The sequence below is a fragment of the Neltuma alba genome, unplaced genomic scaffold (genome assembly GCF_004799145.2).
Source record: "Neltuma alba isolate B1F8T4 unplaced genomic scaffold, ASM479914v2 tig00010824_pilon, whole genome shotgun sequence".
Classification (NCBI taxonomy): domain Eukaryota; kingdom Viridiplantae; phylum Streptophyta; class Magnoliopsida; order Fabales; family Fabaceae; genus Neltuma; species Neltuma alba.
Window position 1 is genome coordinate 31,276 of NW_021635628.1, and position 27,881 is coordinate 59,156.

The window sequence follows — 27,881 nt, forward strand, 5'->3', positions numbered from 1 at the left end:
ATTAATTATGTTAGTAAAAATTATTTTATTCACAATTTTATTTCTTCAAATTAAAATCTATTATTTATGTAATTATCATATTAACTTATATCTTTTTTAGTAATTTACACATATAAAAAGTACTTTTGATAACAATTATCCAAACACTCTCATGTTATCAGAATCACATTTTCACAAAATTTATTTTGCAGAAACTATTCTTCAAACCATAGTCTGGTTTCATCTAAACACCCCTTAAATAAGAGACAAATTACTTTTAAAAAATTATAAATATAAATATTTTAAAACAATGAGTTGTTTTCTTAATACTCTACTTTGTCTTAATTTTATATCTCTACCTTTACCACTAGATTAGAGAGCTGCGAGGGGCCACACAAGGAGCGCGTGGGCAGCAAATTTTCATTATTCATATCTTCATTGCCTGGTCTGGGGTGCACTGTTCTTCGTTGTTTTCTTCAGCTGGACGACCGCGAATGAAGCCGGAAAAAAGAGTGGAGAGGGTGAGAGCTTCTGGTCGTCTTCTTCTCTGTAAGGTGGGCTTGATGGGCTATGCAAGGATGTTAGAGATGGGGCTGCTTCATGCTAAGTGCGATTCAAAGAGGGGGGGAGAGAGAGAGGCCGTCGAGTTACTTCTATTCTTCTTCAGGTTCGACAAGCTTGGAAGAGTAGAAAGAGAAGGGTAAATCTGGGCAAATAAATATATGTAATGATAAATTGGCTAATGCTGCCTCATCTCAACATGCCGCTCGTTTTCTCTAGAAGCTAGATCGAGAAGAAACCAATCCAAACAAGCTTTCAGCAAATGGGCCTCCAACACAGGTTTTGTGCTTTCCAAGGCACGTTGTCTTGCCTAGACAGTAATCTAAACATAGCCGCAAACTACTGATATAAAGGAGAGAGAAAATTTGTTTATCCCATTAATAAGAAATTTTATTGAATTTTTGATCAGTTCAATGCATATTTAGTATTCTAACTTATTTTTTTAGATGCATCATAACGTATTTTGAGGTACATCTAACATCGTAAAATTTTTTTAGATACATTCAACACCTGTAATATTTTTTCAGATATACCTAGTACTCTAAATTATTTTTTATTGTTAGGTGTAAAATTATAACAATAAATCGAGGATACTAAACCTTTTAGAAAAATATTTTGGGTATTGAATGTATCATAAAATTTGTTAAGACACACCTAAATAAATGTTTTAGAGTTCTGCATACCTCTTTACTTTTTGTAATAAGAATGTCCTGATTTATCCTAGTTAATTTTTTTATTATATGTTGTTATATGTTCTTGCAATCTTAAATGTATATATATTAAATAAAAATAAAACTATATTTGTTTTTTAAATATTAAGTAGATTTAAGGAGGTTTGAACTTTTTTTTTAGTTTAAAAAAGGCCGAAAATAAATTATAAATACTGCTACAAAATTAAACGAATAAAGTATTATTTTGTGTTGACGAAGCTTTTGTATCGTGGACTCAGTAGGCGCCAGTCTCTAGACATGCACAGGCGGTCATATATAAATCATGTTAACTAATTGATTGTGACAAAAAAAATAGAGTTAACCTATTAAATGTGTTTTAATTTTATTCATAAAATGATAAAAAATATAAATAATTAGATTTAAATAGAACGAAATAACAAATAAGTATTAATTATTTTCATGTAACCTATATTTTGAGTCAAATTACTCTTCGGAGGAAGGGGAAACAACATGTGGAGCGGATTCATATGTTCAGCGTGTTTTTAATTTTTCCCGAGTGGTTCTGCAAGGAGCTACTGACCCACAACTTTTTTTTCCGCCAACGCTATTAACCCAGTATTACTAATAATTAATCTTATGAAATATGGTGTAATGGTTTAGTATGATTAATAAGAATAAAATTTAAAAAACTTAAATTCTGTAATATTTTTAATCATTTTAATTGGCTTTGGTCATAAAAAATTATTTTTACTGCTATGTATGAATAAATTAGAAGTGACTTATATTTAAAACTAGATAAAATATAACTATTTATTTACATAAACACATTCACTTGTGCGACACTCAATTACAAATATACTTCACAGACTTTTTTAAGTATCCATATGACCATGTTTTTCTGATCCCGTTTATCAGTTAAATAGATGATTATTTTGTTTTATTTAAAAGTTACATTATTCAATTTTTTATATAAATTATAATTTTACATTTTAAATAGGAAAAACTAATTTGACTATCCTTATAGTTTCATTAAATTTTGAATTAGGTCCCTATAATATGTTTTCTTTTTATTCACTCCTTATTGTTTGCTCAGTTACTAATATTAGTCCTTCCGTTAATAATATTTACAAATGCCGTTAGTTTCAGTCAAAAAGGGGTTGATGTGGCGCTACACACCGATAAAGATGCGCTCAAATTAAAGCGTAGCTCTAAACCTCCTCGTTTATACAATAAAATCTATTATAGCCAAACCTTCCAACCTAGCAAATCCATAAAGTTCTCTTGCAGAGCCACTCGCTATCCCTGTTCTCTGCTTTAGTGAATCACTTCACTTCAAGGCATCGAAATTAAACTTTGGTAAATCAAATTATTCACAGTCATAAAAATAATGTTGGCAATCAGTCAATCCGTTTCCCTGATTTGCTTTTAAACTAGGTTACTAGAACAAAGAAGATATACATTAATATATATATATATATATATGTATACACACACATCTCATCAATTAATTCATTTCCCTGGTATGTTATTTCCAAATTCTTACCCTTACATATATAGTTTTTTTTTTCCGGTATTTTTCAGTACATTTGCTAACTCGTGAGAAATCATAATCTAACAATCAATACATCTTCTCATTCTATTTCTTTCGTGCAGATTCTTACATCTCCATTGATATATAGTTTTTGCACATTTTCACTCTTTTCCCTCACATGATTGCATTATACAGATGCACATGCATTTAGGCGCAAAATTTAATTCTGGACTTCATCTTCAGATCGATTTTGCTATCAAAATAACACTATGTTTTTTGTTCTCAAAATATTTAATTAGTTTTGGATTAGTTATACTATCCACTAATAACAATTTTCTTTAAATATTTTCTATGCTACCAAGCTTTTGTGGTGGCAGACTTACCCAACAATCAATATTTTCTTTTCGAGTGTGGATGAAATAGGAGCATGATCCACTCCTTGAGAGGCTAATGAAGAAAATAACGATGGTTAGTTGCTGCTGATTTTGGTGAATCACACTTCAGGTAACTAAAGGCAGACAATAGGGGTAAACGAGGACTCACGGAGGACTTCATGAAACCCGACTTCTTGGGTTTGGAATGTTTAGCTATGGCTGATTTTACTGTGTAAACCTGGAGGTTTAAGAGTTGGCTTCAATCTGTGTGCAATCTTTTTCCGTATGTAGCGCCACATCAGCCCCTGTTGACTGAAACTAACGGTGCTTGCAAGCTGCACTAACAGGAGGACTAACGCTAGTAACTGAACAAACAATAAGGAGTGGATAAAAAGAAAAAATATTAAAAGGATCTGATTCAAAATTTAATGAAAGTATGAGAACCACCAGATTATTTTTTATTATTATTATTTTATAAGCTGTTAATTAAGTACCCACATGACCGTATTTCTCAGGCCTCGTTGATAAGTTAGAGGAGCAGTACATGTCATACTTTTTTATAATTAACTTACTTATCTAATTTTTTTAATCTTATCAAATTAGTTAAATAAATCTTATATTAAAGATGGGGGAGTTTTTTTTTTTTTTGGGTGGAAGTTGAAACCAAAATACAGTCCACCGACTAGTGTGAAAATTTGAACCCCATGATTTTAATTATTTGAGGGTCTGAGACATATTCGTTATAATTTTAGTAATTGAAAATGGAAACGTGCGCAATAGAAATTGGAATGAGCACTATTAATTAGGTGGGCACTCCTAATTGCCTGCCATGCCAGCTCATGCAAATTACTTGAAATTAGTCAACGTTGTTATTTTTCTTTTATTTTATTTTTAGTCGTTGGGACGAGAATCATGTGGGAGCAAAAACTTGATTAATTAAACACGTTGTCAAAAAAAAAAAAGTACTGAAACAAGTGTGAACAGGGGAAGAAGAAGAAGAAGAAGCGAAGGCCGGGGGACCACAGAGGGAAAAAGCACGTGAAGGAGAAAGAACGAGACGCTATAGGAGGGAGGGAGTACTAAATTTAATTTATCCCAGATATAAGTCCGGTTATTTTAAACTGAAAACAGAAAACAGATTTTTAATACACCACATGTTCCACGTTCCTCGTTTGTCTCCCGCGCCGAAAAAGGCCGGGTACAGTCATTTAATTATTTGCGGGTCGAATTGCTGCAAAAACCGGAACCCAGATCCATGTCTCGAGTACTCACAACAGAGGATCCGCACAGTAATCAATGACGGTTGTCTTGTTGTAAAATTAGCATCTCCCACCCTAATAAACAGTGTCTTGTAATTAGGATAGAAAATAGTACTACTTCTGGTTTTTTAATATAATAGTTTATTTGATTTTTATTTTGATTTTAAATATAAAACTCTAATTTATTTTATTTTTAATATTTATTTATTTTTTAAAGATAATTTTTATAATAATAATAATTCTAGCTAATAAGTAAAGACTTATTAGAAAAATAGTACTCCTCTGGTCCTTAATATAAAACTCAATTGTTGAGTTAGTTTTAGTCCTAAATACACATATTTCATTTTATTATTATTTTTTCTAAATTATCCATATAGATACTCTCTCAACCATAATCAAGTGGAAGAGGAAGAGGGGGTATTAAGAAAGATAATTATGGTATTTTAAAAAAAACGTGTCATATTTCTTATAATTAGCTAACTTATCTAACTTTCTTAATCTAATCAAATTAGTTAAATGAGTCTTATATTAAAAACCAGAGGAGTATTTATTTATTATAAATAACTAATATAATTAAAATTTTTAATGTTTTTAAATGATTCCGTTAACTCCTATATTAGATTGAGGATCGGAGTCATCAGTAAATAAAGGGATGTTTGGATAAAATCAAAATCATGACTTCAAAAGTACTTTTATAGTATATGAAGTAAAAATGTAAAGAAATTTGTTTTAATTTGTAAAAAAGTGCTTCTAAAAGGTGATTATTGGGGTATACAAATACCCTTTAAATCGCCTCCCCAGGCGGCCCTCTTTTGTCTTTGTCCTGTTCACACTGCTTTGGTCAATTAATGCTTACCCCGTAGCCCCAGCAAGCAAATCTCGGTTCCCCTTCCCAAAGATTTTCATATTTTAAATTACTCCGTTCTCATCATAAATGCGTTTAAAGTCCTGCATTAATTTAATCTTATGCTTTTAAATCTGTCTAAAGTACTATGGATTAAATTCTTTTTTTGACTGAACTAAGGATCATACTAATCCCCCTGCTGATGGGAAAAAAATTACTCCCTCCAGTAAATAATGTTTTAAAAGAAAGTTTTAATTTAAATTGAAAACATAAGAAGTTGGCAGACTAATTAGCAGTCGTTTTTTACTTTTATACTTATTACAAAGAGGTGAAAGCGTTTTATAAGCGTGAGAGAATTTTTCAATCGCATTCTCTAATAAAAATAAAATAGATAATTTTCATGACTTAATTAACATTTTGGATGGGAGTTTGGAACAAAAACGTGTAATGGGAACACGAGAATAAGGACAGAGTGAGAAAACGAGACAAGGGCAGAGGACGAAATGAGGGTTATCCATATGTCAGTGTTGGGATGAGATCATTGGATAGTGTGTTTGCGGTTCACGTGACGTTCGTTTCACCCGATCAAAGTCACCACAACGGATCCCCTCCTTCCCCTTCTGCTTCCTCCGCCCTCCAGTTTGGTAATATTGTCAACATTAAATATTAATATTTAATGTCTTTAAATTATAAATTTACATAAAAAAATATAATTCAAGGGGAAATCATGTGGCCTATGATTCGTGCCTGTGTTGATGAGTTTACCCATTTGAAGGGCACCTGAGACTTTCAAATGAGTGGAGAAAACAAGGGAAGAGGGTTTTTTTAAAAAAAATAAAATAAAATAATACGACAATTTATTCAGATGGAGAAAACCCCAGAAAAGTGTACGTCGAGGATGGGAGCAAGGGCTGACATCATAGGCGCTTTTGAGGCTTTGACCTGGAGGCGGACGTCGTCTCGTTCCTCCGGAATCCCGACACCCCCAACCACATGTCACACTTTTGTCTATTTTTTTCCTCTTGCATTAAAAAAAAAGTTTTATTTTGGGAAAAAAATAAGTGGTTTTTATTACCAATCACTTGTTAATTAAACTTTCTCAATGTTGCCCCACTTAAATTCATTACTTATGAGAGAAGACGTGATGTAAATTTAAAATATTTTCATGCAAAAATGGGTAAAATTAAAAAAATTGATGTTATTTTTAGACAAACCATATTTTCTTAATTCTAATGAAGATATTAGAGGTGTCTTATATTTTCTCTGGTCCTATTTATGAGCTTAAAATATGAGAAGGAGTGTGGTTTATTTTGTAAGCTTTAATTTGGGTTTGTCTTAATATTTGATGTATTTTTTTTAATATTGCCTTTAATTATTTCTCTCGTATCATATTTTTTCATACATTCTCTTTTATTTATTTTTTATTTATTATAAAAACATACTTACAAATAGAAGTATATTTTTAAGATATTTATTACTTTTAATCAATTTTAACTAATCACTCTTTATTCATAAATTAGTTATTTAAAACTTATAATAAAAATCGAATGGAGTAAAAAAAATTGAAAGGATTACATATTAAAGCGAAAGAAATTTTTAAAAAATAGTGGGCAAAAAAGTAATGAAAAATCTGCAGCTTGGTAAGGAACATAAAAGGAAAATAATAGGAATTGAAAATAGAACAAACACTAGCAATGAATAACAGTGGAAGTGAGGAGAACCGGGACTGCCAGGGAGGGAAAGGGCGGGGAGAAAAGGAGATATGGAGAGAGGGAATTGGGGGAAGGCGTGGATGGAAGGTAGTGGGGCGAGAGTCACGAGGAGACTGTGAAAGGCGAAGCGGCTTTCTGGTGCCCGCCACGTCGCCAAACGAATCCTATGCCCGGTCCCCCATGGCTTTTCTTTTGGGAAAATTACACATAGGTCCGATAATTAATTCATAAAAAGTCCCTAAAAATTCCAAAATGATTCATAAGTCCCCAAGAATCTGTGTGTAATAAATTTAAATTATGAAATTACCTATTTAGCCCCATTAATTTTATTGCAATAGTTTATTTACAGCCTCAACAGTGGCTGTTGACAACCCGAGGAGAAGTGGTTAACAGCCTCAGCAGTGTCCTTGACAACTCACTCTGTGGGATACCAGGGACACTGCCGAGGTTGTTAACCACTTCTCCTCTGATTGTCAACAGCCACTGTTGAGGTTGTAAATGAATGTGGGTAAATAGGTAACTTTATAATTACAATTTAGTACACACAAGTCCTTGGGGACTTAGGAGTTATTTTGGGATTTTAACATACCTTTTGTGAATTAATTGTTTTGTGTGGGACGTGAGTATAATTTTTCCTTTTCTTTTTTTTTTCTCTCTGTTTTTTTTTTCGGGCAATCGCTCATGTGGTATCCATCATGGCCTTGCGTATTGCTCGTCCCTAATGTTCGGTGGTCCCAATAATTTCGATCGTTTTCGCATACAATGAGTAATATACTTTTTTATTGGAAAAATAACAAATAAAAACTCTTAAATTATCAAAATTATGCAGAGGTCACCTGAATAAATAAAATTACTATGAGAGACCCAGTCTCATATTACAAATATGAAACCTTGACGAAATGTCTGAAATGCTTTTCAGTCAAATTATGATTTGGTTTAATGAAATTATCATTCTCTAAAGTAAACTTGTTATTTCCCACAATCAACTTGTTATTTGGCATATATTCAACCAAGTTGTGATTTGACCTATTGAAGTTGTTATTCGTTAAAGTGAACTTGTCATTTTTTATAGTCAACTTTTCATTTGATTAAGAGACATTTTAAATATTTCGTTAAGATTTTATATTTACAATATAAAACCGGATTCCTCATAGTAATTTTACTCATTCAGATTCGTGCCGTGAAATGACAGCAGAGGACATTTTTGTTGTAAAAATAATAATGAGTGACGTCCTCAGTGGTCCCTCTGTCGCCTCTATGGTCACGATGCCCCCCATTCTCATCAAATAATAAATGTCCTGCGATCAAAGAGCCTGCCGTCGCGAGCAGAACTTACCGCTGGCGTTGCTGTCACCTTCCATAAGGGGGAAGCATTGATGATGAAAAAATAAGACTGAAGATACATCAAAGAGTGAAAAATATAACTCTTAGCCGTAGCTTGAGCCTCGTACTGTTTTCGGGTTTTCACCGTGTGTGCTTGACTTGGATCATGCAACATTTATGAAGCACCGCTTTCGTCCTCTCGCTGGTTCACTTGGGTTTCTGCAAAAGTGTAAACGTTTTCTGCAAACACGTCTTTCCGATTTTAATTTCTTTTTGGGGAATGCAAGCTAAGCCTGGGAAAAAAAAATTATTTTAACTTGTATTATTTCGAATTTTAATATAAAAATTAGTTGCATGATCTAAATAGATTAAAAAAAAATTATTAAATTAACTATTATATAAAATGTCATAAATATCCTTATTAATAATATGTATTAATTATATATTGGTTTTTACATTAGATAACTGATTCTAAGAAATTAACGTAACATTTTTTGCCAACTATTCACACCAACGTTTAAGGCGAAGAGAATACAAAATTTTCTTAACATCTATCCCTTTTTTAACAAAACACATAATTCAGACATTTCAACATTTTTAAAAAAAATTAAAGATCACTTATTTAATGATGTTTTCAAAAGTATTATATTTAATTGGGTGCAAGACTTGGGAAGACGAGAAAATTATTCAGAACAAACAAGATCATTGATGGGCGTAATTTTGAGAATGATGCATTATTTAGTAACGAAGAGAATATTTGTTATAATTTATGTTCAGCCTGCTAATTGGCTCACAGATTCCTGTTTCTTCCAAGCCTTTCTATTGTAAATTTTTTCCCCCCACAAATGTACGCCAATAATATATGCTCGATGCTTGGTTGGTGTTGATTTTGTTTTACATGCAAAGCAAGAATTATATAGTGCAAGTTATCTTAACTTCATAAAATGTCATGAATAATGTAATTGATTTTTCAAACGCACGAAACCATAATGATTTTGACATAAATATTGCTATTTAAATTAAATTTATTTTGCACAAGACAAATATCTCTGATCCCTATCCAGAAATGCAGCCAACATCCAGGAATCGGGGTATCCAGAGCCAGTAGTGAAAATTTGAAGAGAACTTTGCTCGTTTAAGGGGGGGGGGGGACTTAAAATATAGTAGTGTTAAATTAATTCAAATATTTAAGCACGTGAAACGGATTGGTGGGTTTGGCCTCCTGGGCATGACGTCTCCACGGAAACTAGTCTCAATACTTATCACTTTGATCAGCACCCTAAACTCATCTAGTCTAGACCGTTTATATCTCATTTGGATGGTTCAGATTTAAAATCTTTAATTATATTTTTAAATAGAAAATTATTTTTTGAAAGAATGATTGTTAAAAGATTATCCTTATTTTAGATTATATGCATATTAAATAATTATTTTTAATAAATAAAAAAATCAAATCTGGATCATCCAAATAAAATATGAATGATTTAAATCTGATGAGCCTAGAGTGCTCATCAAAGTGATCAATATCAAAACTTATTCCTCTTCCTAAGGTGGCCACTTCACAGCCACTCTAATGGCACATCAGTTTTTTATTTTTTTTTTTTGAGAAACAGGAAAATTCAAAATTTACGCCTATAAAAAGAGTTCTGTAGTCTTAACAGCCATGCATTGCAAGCTCCACTTCTCTCTCTGAAACATATCCAGCCAACCCCTTCACTTAGTAGTTACCAGAGAAATCAGCCCTGGCCGGCATCATTAAGGCTATTCTGAATATTTAATCAGTTTTGGATTAGTATACTACCCACTAATAATAGTTTTCTTTAAATATTTTCTATGTTACCAATCTTTTGTGGTGGCAAACTTACCCAACAATCAATATTTTTTTTTTTCAAGTGTGGACGAAATAGGAGCATGATCCATCCTTGAGAGGTTAATGAAGAAGAAGAAAATAGCAAGGCTAGTTGCTGCTGATTTTGGTGAATCACACTTCAGGTAACTGAGGGCAAATAATAGGGGTAAACGAGGACTCGAGGAGGACTTCACGAAACCTGACTTCTTGGGCGCGGAATGTTCAGCTATGGCTGATTTTACTGTGTAAACTAGGAGGTTCAAGAGTTGGCTTCAGGCACCGTTTGGGTGATACCCCAAACCATGGTTTGGGTGATAAGTCACCCAAACACCCTCAATTTGCACAAACCGTGGTTTTGGGTCAAAACCATGGTTTTGGAAAAAAAACAAAATTTTTTTGCTTTTGGAGAAAAAAGGGAGAGTGTGAGAGCCTATAGGATATGTATCTTATTATTTTTTTTATAAACATATTAATCTTATATTTTATAAATATATATACATATTAATTAATTAATTATTAATTAATGATTATTATGTATTATTAATTATGTTAATAAAAAAATATATTATTAACAATTTTATTCCTTCAAATTAAAATATATCATAAAATCTATTTTTTTCTGTAATTATCATATAACTTATGTCTTTTTTTAGTAATTTGTATATAAAAAGTGCTTCTGATAACAACTATCCAAACACTCTCACTTCTCAAAATCACTTTTTCATAACATTTATTCTTTTCAGAATCTATTCTTCCCAAACTATTCTCAAATCACTTTCCAAACCACAGTTTGGTTTTATCCAAACACACCCTCAATCTGGGTGCAATCTTGTTCTGTATGTAGCGCCACCCAGTCCCTGTTGACTGAAACTAACGGCGCTTGCAAGTAGTATTAACAGAAGGACTAACGCTAGTAACTGAACAAACAATAAGGAGTGGATAAAAAGAAAAAAATATTATAAGGATCTGATTCAAAATTTAATGAAGCTATAAGGACTACCAAAGTAATTTTTTCTTTTATTTATTATTTTGTAGGCTGTTAATTAAGTATCCACATGACCTTATTTCTCAGGTCTCGTAGGAGTAGTAGTATTATTTTTTCTCCGTGGAAGCTGGAACCAAAACACAGTCCACCGACTCGTGTGAAAATTTGAACCCCATAATTTTAATAATTTTAGTAATTGAAAATGGAAACGCGCCCAATAGAAATTTGAATGAGCACTATTAATTAGGTAGGCACTGCTAATTGCCTGTCATGCCAGCTCATGCAAATGACTGAAATTAGTCAACGTTGTTATTTTTCTTTTATTTTATCTTTAATCGTTGGGGCCGGAATCCTGTGGGAGCAGAAACCTGATTAATTAAACACGCTGTCAAAAAAGTGAAATAAGTATGAAGAGGGAGGAAGAAGAAGATGCGAAGACCGGGGGAGGGCCGGGGGGAAAAAGCACGTGAGGGAGAAAGAACGAGACGTCAGAGGAGGGACGGAGTACTAAATTTAATTTACCCCAGTCCGGTTATTTTAAATTAAAAACAGAAAACAGATTTTTAAATTTTAATACTCCACATGTTCCACGTTCCTCCTTTGTCTCCCGCACGGAAAAAGGGCGGGTACCGTCATTTAATTACTTGCGGGTCGAATTGCCCAAAAAACCGGAACCCAGATCCATGTTCTCAAGTACTCACAAAAGAGGATCCGCACAGTAATCAGTGACGGTTGTCTTGCTGTAAATAATCAGTATGCCGTCTAATTATAATCAGAGATAGTACTACTTTTTATTTTTTAATATAACAGCATGTTTAATTTTTATTTTTTCATAAGATCCTAATTTATTTTATCTCTCATATTTATCTATTTTTTAAAAATAATTATTATAATAATATAGTTCTAACTAATAAATAAGAATTTTTTAAAAATAATATTCATTTATTGTAAATAATTAATTTTTTAATCTACTTAAATTAATCTGTTGATTTTTATATTAGGTTAACGATCCGAGTCACCGGTAAATAAATCGCCTCCCCCAGTCGGCCCTCTTTTGTCTTTCTCCTCCCCACGCCGCTTTGGTCAATTAATGCTTACCGCGTGGCCCCAACAAGCAAATCTCAGTCCCCGTCCCCAAAGATTTTCATATTTTAAATTGCCCCGTTCTGATCGTAAATGCATTTAAAGTTCTGCATTAATTTACTCTTATGCTTTTAAATCTGTCTAAAGTACCATAGGTTTTGGAAATACCATAGGTTAAATTCTTTTTTTGACTGAACTATGGATCATGTTAATCCCTCCCGCTGATGGGAAAAAAATTACTCCCTCCAATAAAAAATGTTTTAAAAGAAAGTTTTAATTTAAATCGAAAATACAACAAGTTGACACCCTAATTAATAGTCGTTTGTTACTTTGATACTTATTACAAAGAGGTGAAAGCGTTTTATATGCGGGAGAAATTTTTTCAATCTTATTTTCTAATGAAAATAAAATAGATGACTTAATTAACATTTTGGATGCGAGCTTGGAACAAAAACGTGTAATGTGAACGCGAGAATAAGGACGGAGTGAGAAAAGGAGACAAAGGGTTATCCATAATTATATGCCAGTGTTGGGATGCGATCACATTGATTGGATAGTGTGTTTGCGGTTCACGTGACGTTGGTTTCACCCGATCAAAGTCACCCCAACGGATCAACTCGTTCCCGTTCTGCTTCCTCTGCCGTCCGGCTTCGTAATATTATCAGCATTACTTAATTAATTATTACTAGTACTAAATGTAGCCTGCCTGTGAGCAATAAGATTACTCAAACGACAGTGCCTAAATTCAGGCAAAAAATAGACTGCCTGAATTTCTTTCCTATGTATATTATGTCATGTTCTCTAATCATATATTTTATTTTTAAAATATTAATATTTAACGTCTTTAAATTATAAATTTACATGAAAACAATAAAATCCAAGGGGAAATCGTGTGGCCTATGATTTGTGCATGTGCTTGTGAGTTTATCCATTTGAAGGGCATCTGAGCCTTTCAAATGAGTGGGGAAAACAAGAGAAGAGGATTTTTTTTTCCCCAAATAATACGACAGTTTATTCATATGGGCAAAACCACAAAAAGGATAGCACTCTGTCTTTTACTATAAAATCTTTTTAATTAAATTGTATAGTTTAAGAAAATAGTTAAAATTAATTAAAAATAATTAATATATAGCAAATACAGTTTTTTTTCTAAATATACCCTTATATATAAATAGATAAATGCAAGAGAGTAATATTAAGGTAAATAAAGAATAAAAATGTATTAAATACATTAAATTAGAAATAAAATAGATAATATTATATTAAATACTCAGATAAATTCAAAAAAGATTTTATACAAAAAGACGAACACATTTAAAAAAATTATATCTTATAATAAAAAACGGAGAGAGTATGTGGGGAATGGGCGCAAGGGCTGACGTCATAGTCGCGACGTTTGAGGCTTTGAGCTGCAGCTGGACGTCGTCTCGTTCCTCCGGAATCCCGACACCCCCACATGTTACACGTTCTCCGTTTTTTCCCTCTTACATAAAAAAAAAAAAAAAGAGTTTTATTTTAATATAGTCGTTGGGAAAATAAAAAATAAGTGGTTTTCATTTTCAATCACTTGTCAATTAAACTTTCTCGATTGTGCCCCACTTAAATTCACTAAACATGGGAGAAAACACGGTCTAAATTAAAAAGTTTATTGTATTTGTAGACAAACTATGTTTTCGTAATTCTAATGAAGATATTAGAGGCGTCTTATGCTTTCTCCGGTCCCATTTATAAGTTTTAAATGTAAAAAAAAAATATGATCCATTTTAAAAGCTTTAATTTGAGTTTGTCTTAAAATTTAATGTAGTTTTTAATAGTGCTTTTAATTATTTTTCTTTTATCATATTTTTTACACATTCTCTTTTATCTTTTTTTATTTATTATAAGAGTATATTTATGACATATTTATTATTTTTAATTAATTTTCACTAATTATTTATTATTTATGAATTAGCTATTCAACACTTATAATAAAGATTAGAGTAATAAAAATTGAAAGAAATACATATTAACATGATTAATAAGAAACGAAAGAAATTTTAAAAAAATAGTGGGCAAAAAAGTAATGAAAAACAATAAAAAATGGAACATAAAAGGAGAATAATAGGAATTGAAAATAAAACAAACACCAGTACTGAATAACCGTAGAAGTGAGTAGAACGGGGAGGAAAGGGACGGGCAGAAAAAGGAGATATGGATATGGAGAGGGAATTGGGGAAGGCGTGGATGGAACGCAGCAGTGGCGAGAGTCACGAGGAGACTGTGAAATGTGAAGCGGCTTTCTGGTGCCCGCCACGTCGCCAAACGAATGCTATGCCCCCCCCCATGCCTTCTCTTTTTCTTTGTCCTTTTCCTCTCTTTTTCCCATTCACTCGTGTGGTATTCATCATGCCCCTGCGCATTTCTTGACCGTACTGTTCGGTGGGCGGATCCAAATTCCAAAATGTTTATAGTTAATGGACCGTGTGAAAATTGGAACCCCGTGAGTTAATTATTTGGGGGTCGTATCAGTATTGCCGTAGAAACTGGAATTCAGACTCGGGTTCTGAAATGACAGCAGAGGACACTTTTGTTGTAAATATATAAATGAATGGCCTCCTCGGTGGTCCCTCCCTCGTCTCTATGCTCTTCACGGTTCCCCCCGCTCTCATCAATTACTAAATGCCCTGCGATCAAAGGCGGCTACCGTGTGGCCCCCACCAGCAGAATTTAAGTTATTAAATTTTAAATAAAAGTTAATAAAATTTGAGTTTTTTTTTTTATGTGAAATATGCGAAAAGTAGAGCTCTTAGCCGCAGCTTGAGCCTCGTGCTGTTTTCGCGTTTTCACCGTGTTTGCTTGACTTGGATCATGCAACATTTATGAAAGCACCGTTTTCGGCCTGTCGCTGGTTCACGTACATTTGGGTTTCCGGAAAAGCGTGAACGTTTTTTGCAAACACGTCTTTCCGAGTTTTTTTTTTCTTTTGTTTGGAATGCAAGCTAAGCCTGGGGAAAAAAATTATTTTAACTTATATTATTTCGAATTCTTAACATAAAAATTAATTAAATAATATAAATAGATTAAAAAAATTATTAAATTAACTATTTATAATAAATATGTCATAAAATACCCTTATTAATAATGTGTATTAATTAAAATTATCATTTGATAAAACTTTTAATATGTGCAATTATTATAATATCAAATTAAATGTCACTCTAATTATTATATTAAGAACCATAAAAGCACTTATAAACATTTAAAATTTAAAATAAATAGATACAGACAAGCCCGCAAATCATGATGACTTTCTTTTTCTTTCTTTTTTTCATCTTTGAAAATTCGATGAAACTGGTGAAATCATAAATGCATGATAAGTTACGACTTAATCTTATGTTTTCAAAATCCATCTAAAGCTTGACGGATTAGATTAGGCGGAGATCCATCCCTTCCGATCAAGTATTAAAATAACACATGAAAATACAGATTCTTTTTTTGGGGGGGGGGGGGAGAAACGCCGAGATGTATAGGAGTTAAAATGTTTGCTAACTCTACGGAGGCTTACCCTTCTGCTAATTGATTCGCACAAGATTCATATAAGATAAGTGAGGAGGTGGTGTTTGTATCAAAATCTCCTCTAAATGTCAGAAACCATACGAATCAGGACTTGTAAGAGTTACGGCCCTTTCATACTGATTTTGGATTTCAATTTTGCTCTGTTAGTCTTGTGATTCCACATACGAGAGCCAACTATACTAACAAAACGAAATTACAAGAGCTAACAAAATCAACAACATAAAATTAAATAATTTAACTAAGAAAAAAATACACAAGTATCAAATTAAAAATTAAGAAAAAGACATCAAGAAATAACCATCATTTTTACTTTTTATCTATTTATAAGAAATATCTGTAAGATGCCTCCATTGGTTAGTATCTTATTTTGCCCTCCATTGATTATTTATTTTAATGTTCACTTATTATCTCATTTTTCAAAGTACTCCTTTGGTCCTATTTATAAGGTAGAGAGAGAATTTTTTTTGGTCTTATGTATAAGTCATCTCATTAAATTTTCAGTATGAATGTACTATTTTGTCTTTTATTTATTATAGCGTATGTAGTTATTTCTTTTGAAAGGTGTCTAGATTAAATACGGGTAAAGTTAAAAATTATTACATTTTAATAGAGAATTAGTGCATTTTAATCCTTTTCTTAGTCCGTGTAAAATATGTTGAAAGTGCCTTATAAAAAGAACTAAAAGAGTACCATTCATTCTTTTTTTTTTCTCGTTACACATTATCTCTCTTTTTAATTCTCTTTATTTTAATAACCCTTTTTAAATATTATCTGCCTTATAAATGAGAATATTTTTAAGGAAAAAAATATGATTTTTACATATTTATTATCTTTAATTAATTTTTAATAATTTTTTGATTGGGCTGATTTGCTCGAGAGTGTTGAGCAACGTTAATGTCAAATATGAAAGGATATGAAAAAGTACAAGGAATCATTGTGGCTGGGGGCCCAAGCATCCCGAGGATGGGCACATGGACCCAATAGACGCAATGCCCCACATGCTTTGAGTGTTGCCCAATGAATCCATCAAAATTAATAAAAAAGAATTACAATAAAATATTACAAAATAATTATTAATAAGTTTCAATAAGAAATAAGTAGTTATTATTTGTTTTTTTATCATTAGGATTTTTTTAATAGTTATGTTCTTGCTTAGGACTTTATTACAATTCTTTCAATAAACTAACCCCCTCATCACACTTGGGCATAGTTTAGTTATTATATTGGTTTCTTCATAAGATAACTATTTCTAAGAAATTAACGCAACATTTTTTTTTTTTTTGCGAACCATTAACACCAACATCTAAGGCAGAAGAGAATCCAAAATTTTCTTAACATCTATCCATTTAATGACGTGTTCAAATATGAACGATGGGGGAAGAAGGAATATGAATCAAATAATAAAGGGGCAGAACTTACCGCTGGCTTTGCTGTCACCTTCCATAAGTGGGGAAGCATTTGATGAATAAAATAAGACTGAAAACACATCAAAGAGTGAAAAATAAAAAATATCTCTTAGCCGCAGCTTGAGCCTCGTACTGTTTTCGCGTTTTCACCGTGTGTGCTTGACTTGCATCATGCAACATTTATGAAGCACCGTTTTCGTCCTCTCGCTGGTTCATGTGCGTTTGGGTTTCTGCAAACACGTCTTTCCGATTTTTTTTTTTTGGAAATGCACGCTAAGCCTGGGAAAAAAATTTATTTTAACTTGTATTATTTCGAATTCTTAATATAAAATTACTTGAATAACCTAAATAGATTAAAAAAATTATTAAATTAACTATTTATAATAAATATATCATAAAATATCTTTATTAATAATACGTATTAATTATTATATTGGTTTCTACATTAGATAACTGATTCTAGGAAATTAACGTAACATTTTTTTTCCAACTATTCACACCAACGTTTAGGCGAAGAGAATACAAAATTTTCTTAACATCTATTCTTTTTTTTTTTTACAAAACATCTATCCCTTTTTATAATACATAATTCAGACATTTCAACATTTTTTAAACAAAATTAAAGATCACTTATTTAATGATGTTTTCAAAAGTTATCATATTTAATTGGGGTGCAAGACGTGGGAAGACAAGAAAATTATTCAGAACAAACAAGATCATTGATGGGCATAATTTTGAGAATGATGCGTTATTTAGTAACGAAGAGAATATTTGCTATAATTTTATGTTCAGCCTGCTAATTAGCTCACACATTCATGTTTCTTTCAAGCCTTTCCATTTGTAAATGTATTTTTTTCACACAAATATACGCCAATAAATATGCTCGATGCCTGTTCTGAATGCTTTTTTTTTTTTTCCTGTTACATGGCAAGCAAGAATTTTATAGTGCAAGTTATCTTAACTTCATAAAATGTCATGAATAATGTAAATGATTTTTCAAACGCGCGAAACCATAATGATTTTGATATAAATATTGCTATTTAAAATATCTCTAATCTCTATCCGAAATGCATCCAACATCCAGGAACCAGGGAATCCAGAGCCAGTAGTGAAAATGTGAAGAGAACCATGCGCGCTTGAAGGGGAAAAAAAATTTAAAAGATAGTACTAGTAGTATTAAATTAATTCAAATATTTAAGCACGTGACACGAATTGGTGGGTTTGGCGTCCTGTGCAACCGCGGCCACTTCACAGCCACTCTAATCGAACATCGGTTTGCGTCATTTATTTTTTTGAGAAAAAGGAAAATTCAAAATTTACGCCTATAAATAGAGTTCTGTAGTCTCACAGCCATGCATTGCAAGCCCCACTCCTCTCTCTGAAACATATCCAGCCAACCCCTTCGCTTAGTAGTTACCAGAGAAAATCAGCCATGGCCGGCATCATTAAGGCTATTCTGAACCACGGTGAGCACGAACACAACCCTTTGACCCTCTCCGATGAGCAAATCCTCGACCAAATTTACACCACCCACGTTCACTCTGATGCCAAGTTTGATGTCGCCCCTCTTTTTGCTCTTGTTGACAACATCCTTAAGCGTTCTACCCACATTGTTGACAACGTCGCCCAGGTCTACTATTCTGCTCTTTCCTCTTGGTGTTTTCTTTTCCTTTAGTCCTCTGGCTCCATATATGTTTGTTTGAGTAACTAATGGAGCTGGTCTTGGCAATTACATTTACAGGGACACACTGGAAGCCCAGAGCACATTGAGGATAAGATTCCCCCCGCCAGCTTCTTCTCGCCTCTGTGTACTATCAAGCAGATTTCGTCTGAGGTGCTTTTCTTTCTCCCACTCATCTGGAACCTTTTAAATTGTGAAGCATGATAAAAGCGAATTTGTATACGCGGAAGGCGCACTAGAGTAATGTCGACTATCAGACAAATTTTTATAAAGAGGCCAATGCCATCAAGACGTTGCCAAGCACAGCAACTGAGTGCTTATTCAAAAAGTTTTCCTTAACGATATTTTAAACAATATCTGCCTTTTTTAACCCATTTGTGATTAAGATCATCAGATCCATCCAAACATCTGAGAAAGAAAATGTGAAACATCTTGCCCTGGCAGCACACGCTTTTTCGATTTGTGTTTTTCATTCTATAAAGAAATCAGAGGATTCACTCTTTTCTTCCTGCAATTTATGTTTTACCGCGCGCAGAATCTGTAACAAATATCTCATACTTAAGTTCGAAAGTCATAATGTGTGATGGTTTAAGACTATAAATTGAGCACCTTGCAATGGTGTGGTTGTGCAGATGTCATGCAAGCCTCCTGGCGAGGACGTAGCTCACAAAACTACACTCTCAATTCTCAACAAGCTGTCAGGCTATAATTGGGATGCGAAAGCAGTGCTTACTTTGGCTGCTTTTGCTCTGGAATACGGTGAGTTTTGGCTTCTTGCTCAGCTTCAAAACCAGCCCCTAGAGCCGATAGCTAAGTCAGTGGCCATACTAAAAAGAGTTCCCACCCTCACTAAGCCTCAAGCCGTCCGAAAGCACCGCCAAGCCATTGTGGAGATCAACAACCTCATCAAGGCCACTTTGCAAGTCATTGAGGTCATCTTTGAGCTCGAAAGCCTCTCCTCCTATGACACCAGGGATATTCCTGCTTTGGGACCTGCATTGGAGCAAATCCCTGTTGATGTCTATTGGTCTATCATTACCATTGCTGCTATCGTCACTCAGATTGATTGCCTCACAACTGATTCGTGAGTAACTCTTTACAAGTTCTCTACTAATCTCTCTTTTTTTTCCATACTCTGAACATGTCTTCGTAATCAAGTTTCGTTACAATGGCTTTTTCAGTGAGCATAAGCAGGAGCTGTCACATTTTGGTCAGAAGATCAACATTATACTCAGCAAATTGAGGAAGCAAGTTTTACAATGCCGCCAACAAATAGGTAATTGTTTGATTGATTGATATAATTGATAGTGAGCTCCCCTTTTTACAATGCTGAGGAAATCTTGTTGGTAATTTTTCAGATGAAGCAAACTACTTCAGGCGCGGGAGAAAAATGTTCCAAACACCAACTGAAATTATGGAAATGCTTAAGGTGCTCCTTTTTTGGAAGGATGTTCCTCAAACCCCCATCTATGACGGTGCTACTAAGACACTGGTTCGTCCCTTGTTTCTTTTTCTAAAGTTATGCTTATTGGGTTACAGAATCCCAACCAGACGTCTTGGGATGAAAACCGCTGGCAGACCTTGTTAGCTCTTGTACTAAAGCTTGATCTACCAACTAAGCTAGCCCAAGCGCTAGCGTGGGATACTTTATAAGTATAAACTAATTTTCATATTGAAATGAGCTTCAGTAGTGTAGGTGTCGTTTTCCATGATGAATTATGCTAATAAGATTTATGTGGCGAGGAAGTGTAACATGAATAGGGTTGAATTGTGAGTTCGAATACTTCTTTTTCACTAATTAGTTGGTCCGGTTAGCTTTGATTGAGGACTCATTTATTGGCTGAACAGGTTAGTTTGGAAGTGCTGAGAAAGCAGAATGTGTTCTTGTTCGTGTCAACCTTGGACATTACGGAGGAGGATATTTCAATTTTAAGGCCAATTTATGAGAGAACAAGAAGAGAGAGCCACTACAAGATTGTATGGGTTCCCGTTGTGGAAGAATGGAACGATCAACTGAAAAAGAAGTTCGAGTTTCTCAAGATCAGGATGCCTTGGCTTGTGGTCCACCACTTTGGATCCATTAAGGGAGTCAAGTTTATTAAGGAAGAATGGCATTTCAAGAAGCAGCCTATGGTTGTAGTGATGAGTCCTCAAAGCAAGATTTTGCATCAAAATGCATTCCACTTGATTCAGGTTTGGGGTCTGGAGGCTTTCCCTTTCACCACCAAGAAGAAGAAAGGCTCGAACAGGAATCAAGTTGGATATACTCTCTCTTCCAAGACCATCCAAAGGCACCCTCGGTAAGCATGTTTCCTAATTTACATGTACACAAACTTGACCGGATCCAGATTGCTAATCACATTTTATATGGTACAGATTAAGGGAAACAAGCATATCTTCTTCTATGGGGGCAAGGACAAGGAGTGGATCCAACAATTCACTAAGTATGCGGGGGCCCTTGCAAATGATGTAACTATGAAGGAGGCAGGAATTTCGATTGAGCTGTTTTGTGTGGAGAACGAGCATCAAAGCGTGTTAAGCAAATTTTGGAGCGGGATAGAGAGCTTGTTCGTAACCAAAATGAACAAGACTACCAACGCAGTGACTCAAGAGGTTCAAAAGATGCTGTCCTACAAAAACGAGACCGGGTGGGCTCTTCTTAGCAAAGGGCCGACAGTTGTGGTTGCCGGTCATGGCACCACCATTATCAAGGCTGTGGCTGAGTTCGACAAATGGAAGGAGGTGGTGGCGAAGCATGGCTTCGAGGTGGGTTTTAAGGAGTACCACCAGAAGGTGGTTAAGACCATTCATAGGTGCACCTACCTTGAGATTCCTAACGTTGCCGGAAAGATACCGGAGATCATCAAGTGTCCTGAATGTGATCGTACTATGAACGTGTTCGTCAGCTACAAGTGTTGCCACAATGGGGGCTCTGCTTAAACTGGATCCCGACGCCGGGGAAATCAAGGACGGGAAGTTAATCAGTTATGAAAAGCCACATGTTTCGTGACATTAATTCTCTTTCCTTTTGTTTACCATTATCTAAATAAGGGCATTTTCGATTTAGGCAGTGTTGTGATGAGCAACATGTTTCTTGTTCTTCTTATGGTTTGAGTTTGTATCGTCAGCGTCATGAACCCTACTAGTTGTGTGCAAGTCTATTAATAAATTTATGATATTTCGATTATCGGCATGTTGTGAGTGTTATGATGTCCTTTGGTGTTTGTTTTGTACTCAACCGCACTGTGGAAATTAGGCTTGGCTAGGTTCTTCACGTTAGTTCACATCATTAACTGGGCCTGCGGATCCAACCGAATAAAAGATTCCAAGAACAAAGCATGCAAATTTTACTTTCTGCGTTTGAAACCGCAGCACCCAAGTACATTGCTCCGCGTTGAACATGAAAGTTATTAAAGGAAAGACAAAAGAAAAGAAAAAGAAAATCCATCGCTACGAATGCATCATTTCGGCTGATTACTGAAACTGTGAGCTTACTAACTAATGGTTTCGTCGTAATGAATTGGTCATACAAAAGTAAATTAAGTCACGTGTCAATTTCTGTGAATTAAAATTTAAAAGATAACTAGAAACAAGTCCTTTATTAAATTAAGCGAAGTGAAATTTCTTGTTCTGTTTGCATAATAAACAGAGACTTTTAAGTAACTTTTTCTCGTGTATTTTTATAAAGCAATAAAAAATTGGGAATAACTTTCCAAGAGATGAAAAGTTGAAGCGATGCGAATTCCACATCAGAAAGACGGTAATTAATAAATGGGGTTGCCCTAAAAGTGGGTGCAGCTAATAATGGAAGAAAAGGACGGGTGCTCTCGCCTCCATGCTGTGTCCTTCGACCAATTGATAGCGATCCCCCATTTTGCAACAGTGTATAGCTTGTCCTTCGTCCTGTCTTATCTTCCCTGCTTGACCTTCTCGGTATAAAACACAACGGTGTTTTTAGTTTGAACATTAATATCACGATTTGATATTTAATTTCTTTTTTATAATGAACTAAAATTAAGGAAAAATTAATTTGGTTAAAGTGTAGAGGGCAGGAGCATAAGATAAATAAGGAAGAAGAAGGTTGAATGTTGAAAGGTTGATTTTGGGGCCACGCTCGTTGATGAGGTGGATCATTGGGCATCTCTTACGCGGAACTAGCAGTCCTATTCTAATTTCATCTCTGCGTCTGCCACGTTTCTTTGTCCGGTTTGCGTGTCCCTGTGTCCCAATAATTCTTACCGCCACTGCCTCACGCTCACCTTCATGCTCAGCTTTATCGTGCTCCAAAAGCAAACATGAGTTTTCATAAAATACTTTTTTTTTTAGAGAGGATTAAATAAAATTTTTAAAAATATAATTATTAAAAGATCCCAATAATAAATTGAGCGGTAGAAAATGACAACTTCTATATCTTGGTTTATAATTTTTTTTAGAACTTAATTGTAATTTTCTCAAAATTTTATTACTTGTATTATATTTAATATTGGTTTCTAGGTTAATGAGCAATTTTGACCTTGATTTTGTTTTTTAAGTACAATTTTATCCTTGAACTTTCAATTGTACAATTTTGTCTCTCATCTTATTTTTTATATGTAATTTTGCCTTTCATCTTTTTTTAGATGTAATTTTACCTATCATCTTTAGGTACAATTTTGCCCTCAGGGATAAAACTGCACAAAAAAAATCAGAATCAAAATTATACTATTATAAAGGTTAAGGGTAAAATTACACTTAAAAAATAAGATTATGGTCAAAGTTACATTTTAACCTTATCTTTATCTAATTTTTATGGGAAAAAAGAAAAATATGATAATGAATTAAATTTTTTTGACAATTGAATGTATTTCTTAACATGTAAGAGTATCTTACTGATGATTTATATTAAGAAAGAAAACGAGAGTTACAAGGCTTTCTCTCATACGCATTATGTACGAGGTCTGAGCAAGGCACATCATTTTCTTGAGAAATAGTTTTACAATTTTTTTTTCTTTTGTATTTTATATTGGTTAGAGTCTCTGAACATATAACGAGCAGTTACTTTTGAGTTAGGGCTTAGCAGATACATGTTAAAGTCACTAAAATATTTTTCCCAGAAAGGATTTTTGTTCTGAAATAGTTTTTTTGAGAAAATAATAAAAAAGAGAAACTGAAAATTAATAAACCTTAAATTAGATTTGAAGACAACAATTATTTGGTGTTGAAAATATTGAATTTGTAAATGATAATAAATTTTTCTTGATATATCTTATTTGATATTTAATAATTTTTAGGTCTTTTTTTTCTTTTTCTTTTTCTTTTCCACCTGGAATGAAAAAGGGCAAAAAAAGATTTTTGGTCTGGCAAGGGGTAACGCGTGCAGGAGATGGGGGACGGTGATGTAGCTTTAAGCTGTTTGGTTTGAGGGGAGGGAGGGGAGGGAAGGGAGGGGTAGGGGAGGATTTATCCTCACTTTATTTGGTTGATTAAAAGGAGGGGAGGGAAGGGTATTTAATATCCCTTGTTTGGTTCAAGGAGAGGAGGGGAGGGTAGTAATAATCAATTTACCATTTTACCCTTACATATAGTTTATGTTTTTTATTGATATATTATATAAATGAAGACATCTTAATTTAAATTAATAATTTATAAAATTCAGTTTATCATGTTATAATGTACTAAAAAAAATATAAATTTAATTAATAAATAATATATTTAAATAATTAAATTAATTTTATATGCTCTAAGAAAAAATTTTATTCTTTAGGCTATCTTTTTTTCCAGCTTTAAAATATATAATAATAATATAGTAAAAAACAATTAATTATATATTATAATTTTTTATTTAAATCTTATTTAAATAATTTTTTATTTATTTAAATTTTATAATAATTTTTAATTATAATAATGTATATATTTTTTTTTTTTCTTAGGATAATCTTTATGGGTAGAGTGAAATATTAAAAATCATAAGGGCATAATGGTCCAAAATTTAGCTCCCCTCCAAAAACCCCCAATTTGGAGGGGAGATGGGGGAGGGTAGGGGAGGGGAGGGGACATTAGCTCCCCTCCCCTCCAAAATTTTTAACCAATGAGGGGAGGGGTCATTTTATTCCCTCACACCCTTAACGAAAGAAGGAAAGAGAGAGTCAAAATGGACCTTCCTGACATTTTAAGTCATCTTTTGAGTTTTTTCTCAGACAAGGCTTCTGTGTAGCTGCCCTAAAACCTAAAAGGAAAAGCAAAGCTTCTGTAAAAGCAACAAACGATCAAAGCCCTATGACCTATCATATCTGTGCACGTCTTTTTATTTCATACCCTAATCTCTCCTCTTTCTCTTTTGTCAGTTTATGTGCCGGCGCATCCGTGACCCAGTTTTGCCCGGCAAGGAATGTCTCCATTGCGTATAGTCTCCATTTCCTCTCCATTTAAATGAAACGACGCTAGAAGTCCTTATCAGAATGGGCTTAGGCTGATTTATTTAGGATGCTCTGTTTTTGCTTTCCGTTCCTGCTACTTGCCCTGTTGTAAATATCTGTTCTTAAATAAATTACTCCTTTCACTCAAAAAAAAATGAAACGACGCTGTTTTGTACCCTCCCGCCAATCCAAGATATTTTATTCTTTCAATGACCCTGTTTTGTTGCAAAAAGGTCTGATTCCTACCCTGCAAGTTGAAGCCATGAAATAACGCACCTGAACCAGAGGAAGTGAGTGATTTTGTTAGATGAGGATTGAGCAGAGAAGGGATGTGACAGCGAAAGAGTGAAAACAAGGGAAGGTGAGAACTGAGAAGGAAAACCCAACTTCCTTGTTGGGGTTCACGGGCTGGGAGTGAGTATCATGAGTGGATTCTCACCTCTCCAAATGATGATGAGATCTGGGTGAGGACGAAGAGGACCACGGGGCTGACGACAATGAATTTCTTTTCTTTTCTTTTTTTAATATATAACATCAGACCTGTCTGCGGCAAAACGGCATCACCACATGCATAACAGATGTTGGATTCCTAAAATGATGCAAAACGCCGTCGTTTTATTCAAATGGAGATGAAGTGGAGACAACGTGAAATGGAGACATTCCGCTCCGAGTTTTGCCATTCTCATCATCATGTCTACCTTTAATGAATTCAAAGTTCAGACACACATTAATATTAACATTATCTTTCACCGGTATATTGACATTAATTTATTATCTTTAACGTCTTAAAACCGGTATCAATATTAACTAAGTTGTGGGTTTTGCGTTTGACAGATATGATTCATGAATACTGTAACTTATAAATTTATAACCACTCATTTTATGATATAATTTACATATAAAATAAATTTTATATTTAATATTAGAAAAATATTAAATATTTATACATACTATAAAATTCAAGACAAATTATACTATTAAATAATCCATAACTAATGTGCTGGTCAAAAAAAAAAAATCAAAACTAATGCATTCATCATATGATCTTATCACATTTTGCACAGTGCCCATACTGTTCCGATGGTTGGAGCCTCCTCAGGATGCTTTACAACGTATGGAGAAGGCCTAGGGGTGGGGCCCTTTTTCCGGAAGAATTGGCTCCTTGAGGCAACGTAGTTTTTTTTTTTTTAATTTAGAGACAATCCTATTTAAGATAATATTGTTCATTGAATGTGCATATCTCTTTTGATGAAAATTTAAACCTTAATTCACTTAGACCCAACTCTCATCAGTTAAGGAAGTATAACTCTCCTAAGTTATTTTTTCCCCATATTCATAAAAATCAACTATGTTTTTGGCCTTATATGGTAGAAAAAATTTGATAAGTAGATATACTTTTTTATTGGAAGTAATCTTATTCAAGATACTGTCAAATATTAAATATAAGTACTTTTTTAATAGGGATTTAAATCTTATTTTGTCCTTTTATCAGATTCAACTGTGGTTAGCAGCTCCGAAAAATTTTAACCCTTCGATTTGTTATCAGTTGCGGTCATGTTTCAAATCTAATCGGGCCTCCACTTTGGGCCCACTGTCTCTTATGCGTCATGACGGGTGTTGTGGCGATAAATTGTCCCGTTGGTACCCAAGTTGCTGCCCCATTTTTAAGAACACGGAATTTTGGAATCATTTTCTTCAGAACATAGCTTAGGGTATCCCAAGAAAATAAAATTGAGGGAAACCAATCCCTCTCTCGACGGAGAGGCGAAGGATCTAATTGAAAATCTTCCGTTTAATGCTGTGTTGACAATATATCAAACATTAATAATTAGCACAAGAAATCATACAAATGACTCTAGCATTATATTAGATCCTGTTCTAAGTATAAGATCTTGTTGGTATTACTCAAAAAAATGGTTTCCATGCTGGTTGTGTGTAATTAGTTTCGATGAGTCAAATTTAAAATTTTTAACCGATAATTTTTTAATGAAAATATTTTAAAAAGATGTTAAGAAATAATCTATATTTAGTATTTTAGTCATTAAAATATTACATTATAAACAATAAAATAAATTATACTAAATTGAAGCTAAAAATATTGATATGAGCATTCCTTGTTAGCAGTTATTTTTTTTTTTTTTAAATAGCAAGGCAAGCTTACTTAGTACAAGGTAAACTACCAAATGGAGTTAGCCTCCCGAAAGCACTTATTAGCAGTTACTTTAGTTGCCCGAATCAGTGATTCATACAGATATATCAAAATATATTCAGTTTCGTATCCGCCATTAAAATAATGATTCCACATATCAGTGAAAATGTTAGAAGTATGATAGAAAATTTGTAGATGAGAAGAAACACGAACTGTATGCCGTGTCAGCAGAAGCGCGTGCAGTGTTGATGACAAATCAAAACCACGTAAGCTCTGTGATATAGTAAATCAGTAAAAATGAGACTCTACTGGGGTAAATCCATAAATAAATGGAAGATGGTTGAGTTTATGGGGAGTAACGTATGAGGGATATTAAGTGATTGTCGGCCCTGCAATCGAAGTGGTACGATCAAATCAGGCGTGTTTCTTAACGTTTTTTTTTTTTTTTAAAAATTATTATTAATAAAGATTTTTGTGATCGTAGTTTATTATTAAAGCAGGGTGATGAAATGTGGCACATGCCA

The 27,881-nt window shown here is 33.6% G+C and overlaps 1 pseudogene; it reads left to right on the forward strand.

The window, feature by feature from the left end:
• Nucleotides 1-836: 836 nt before the first annotated feature.
• LOC114759343 (protein SIEVE ELEMENT OCCLUSION B-like) lies at nucleotides 837-22,006 on the forward strand (annotated as a pseudogene).
• Nucleotides 22,007-27,881: the final 5,875 nt, after the last annotated feature.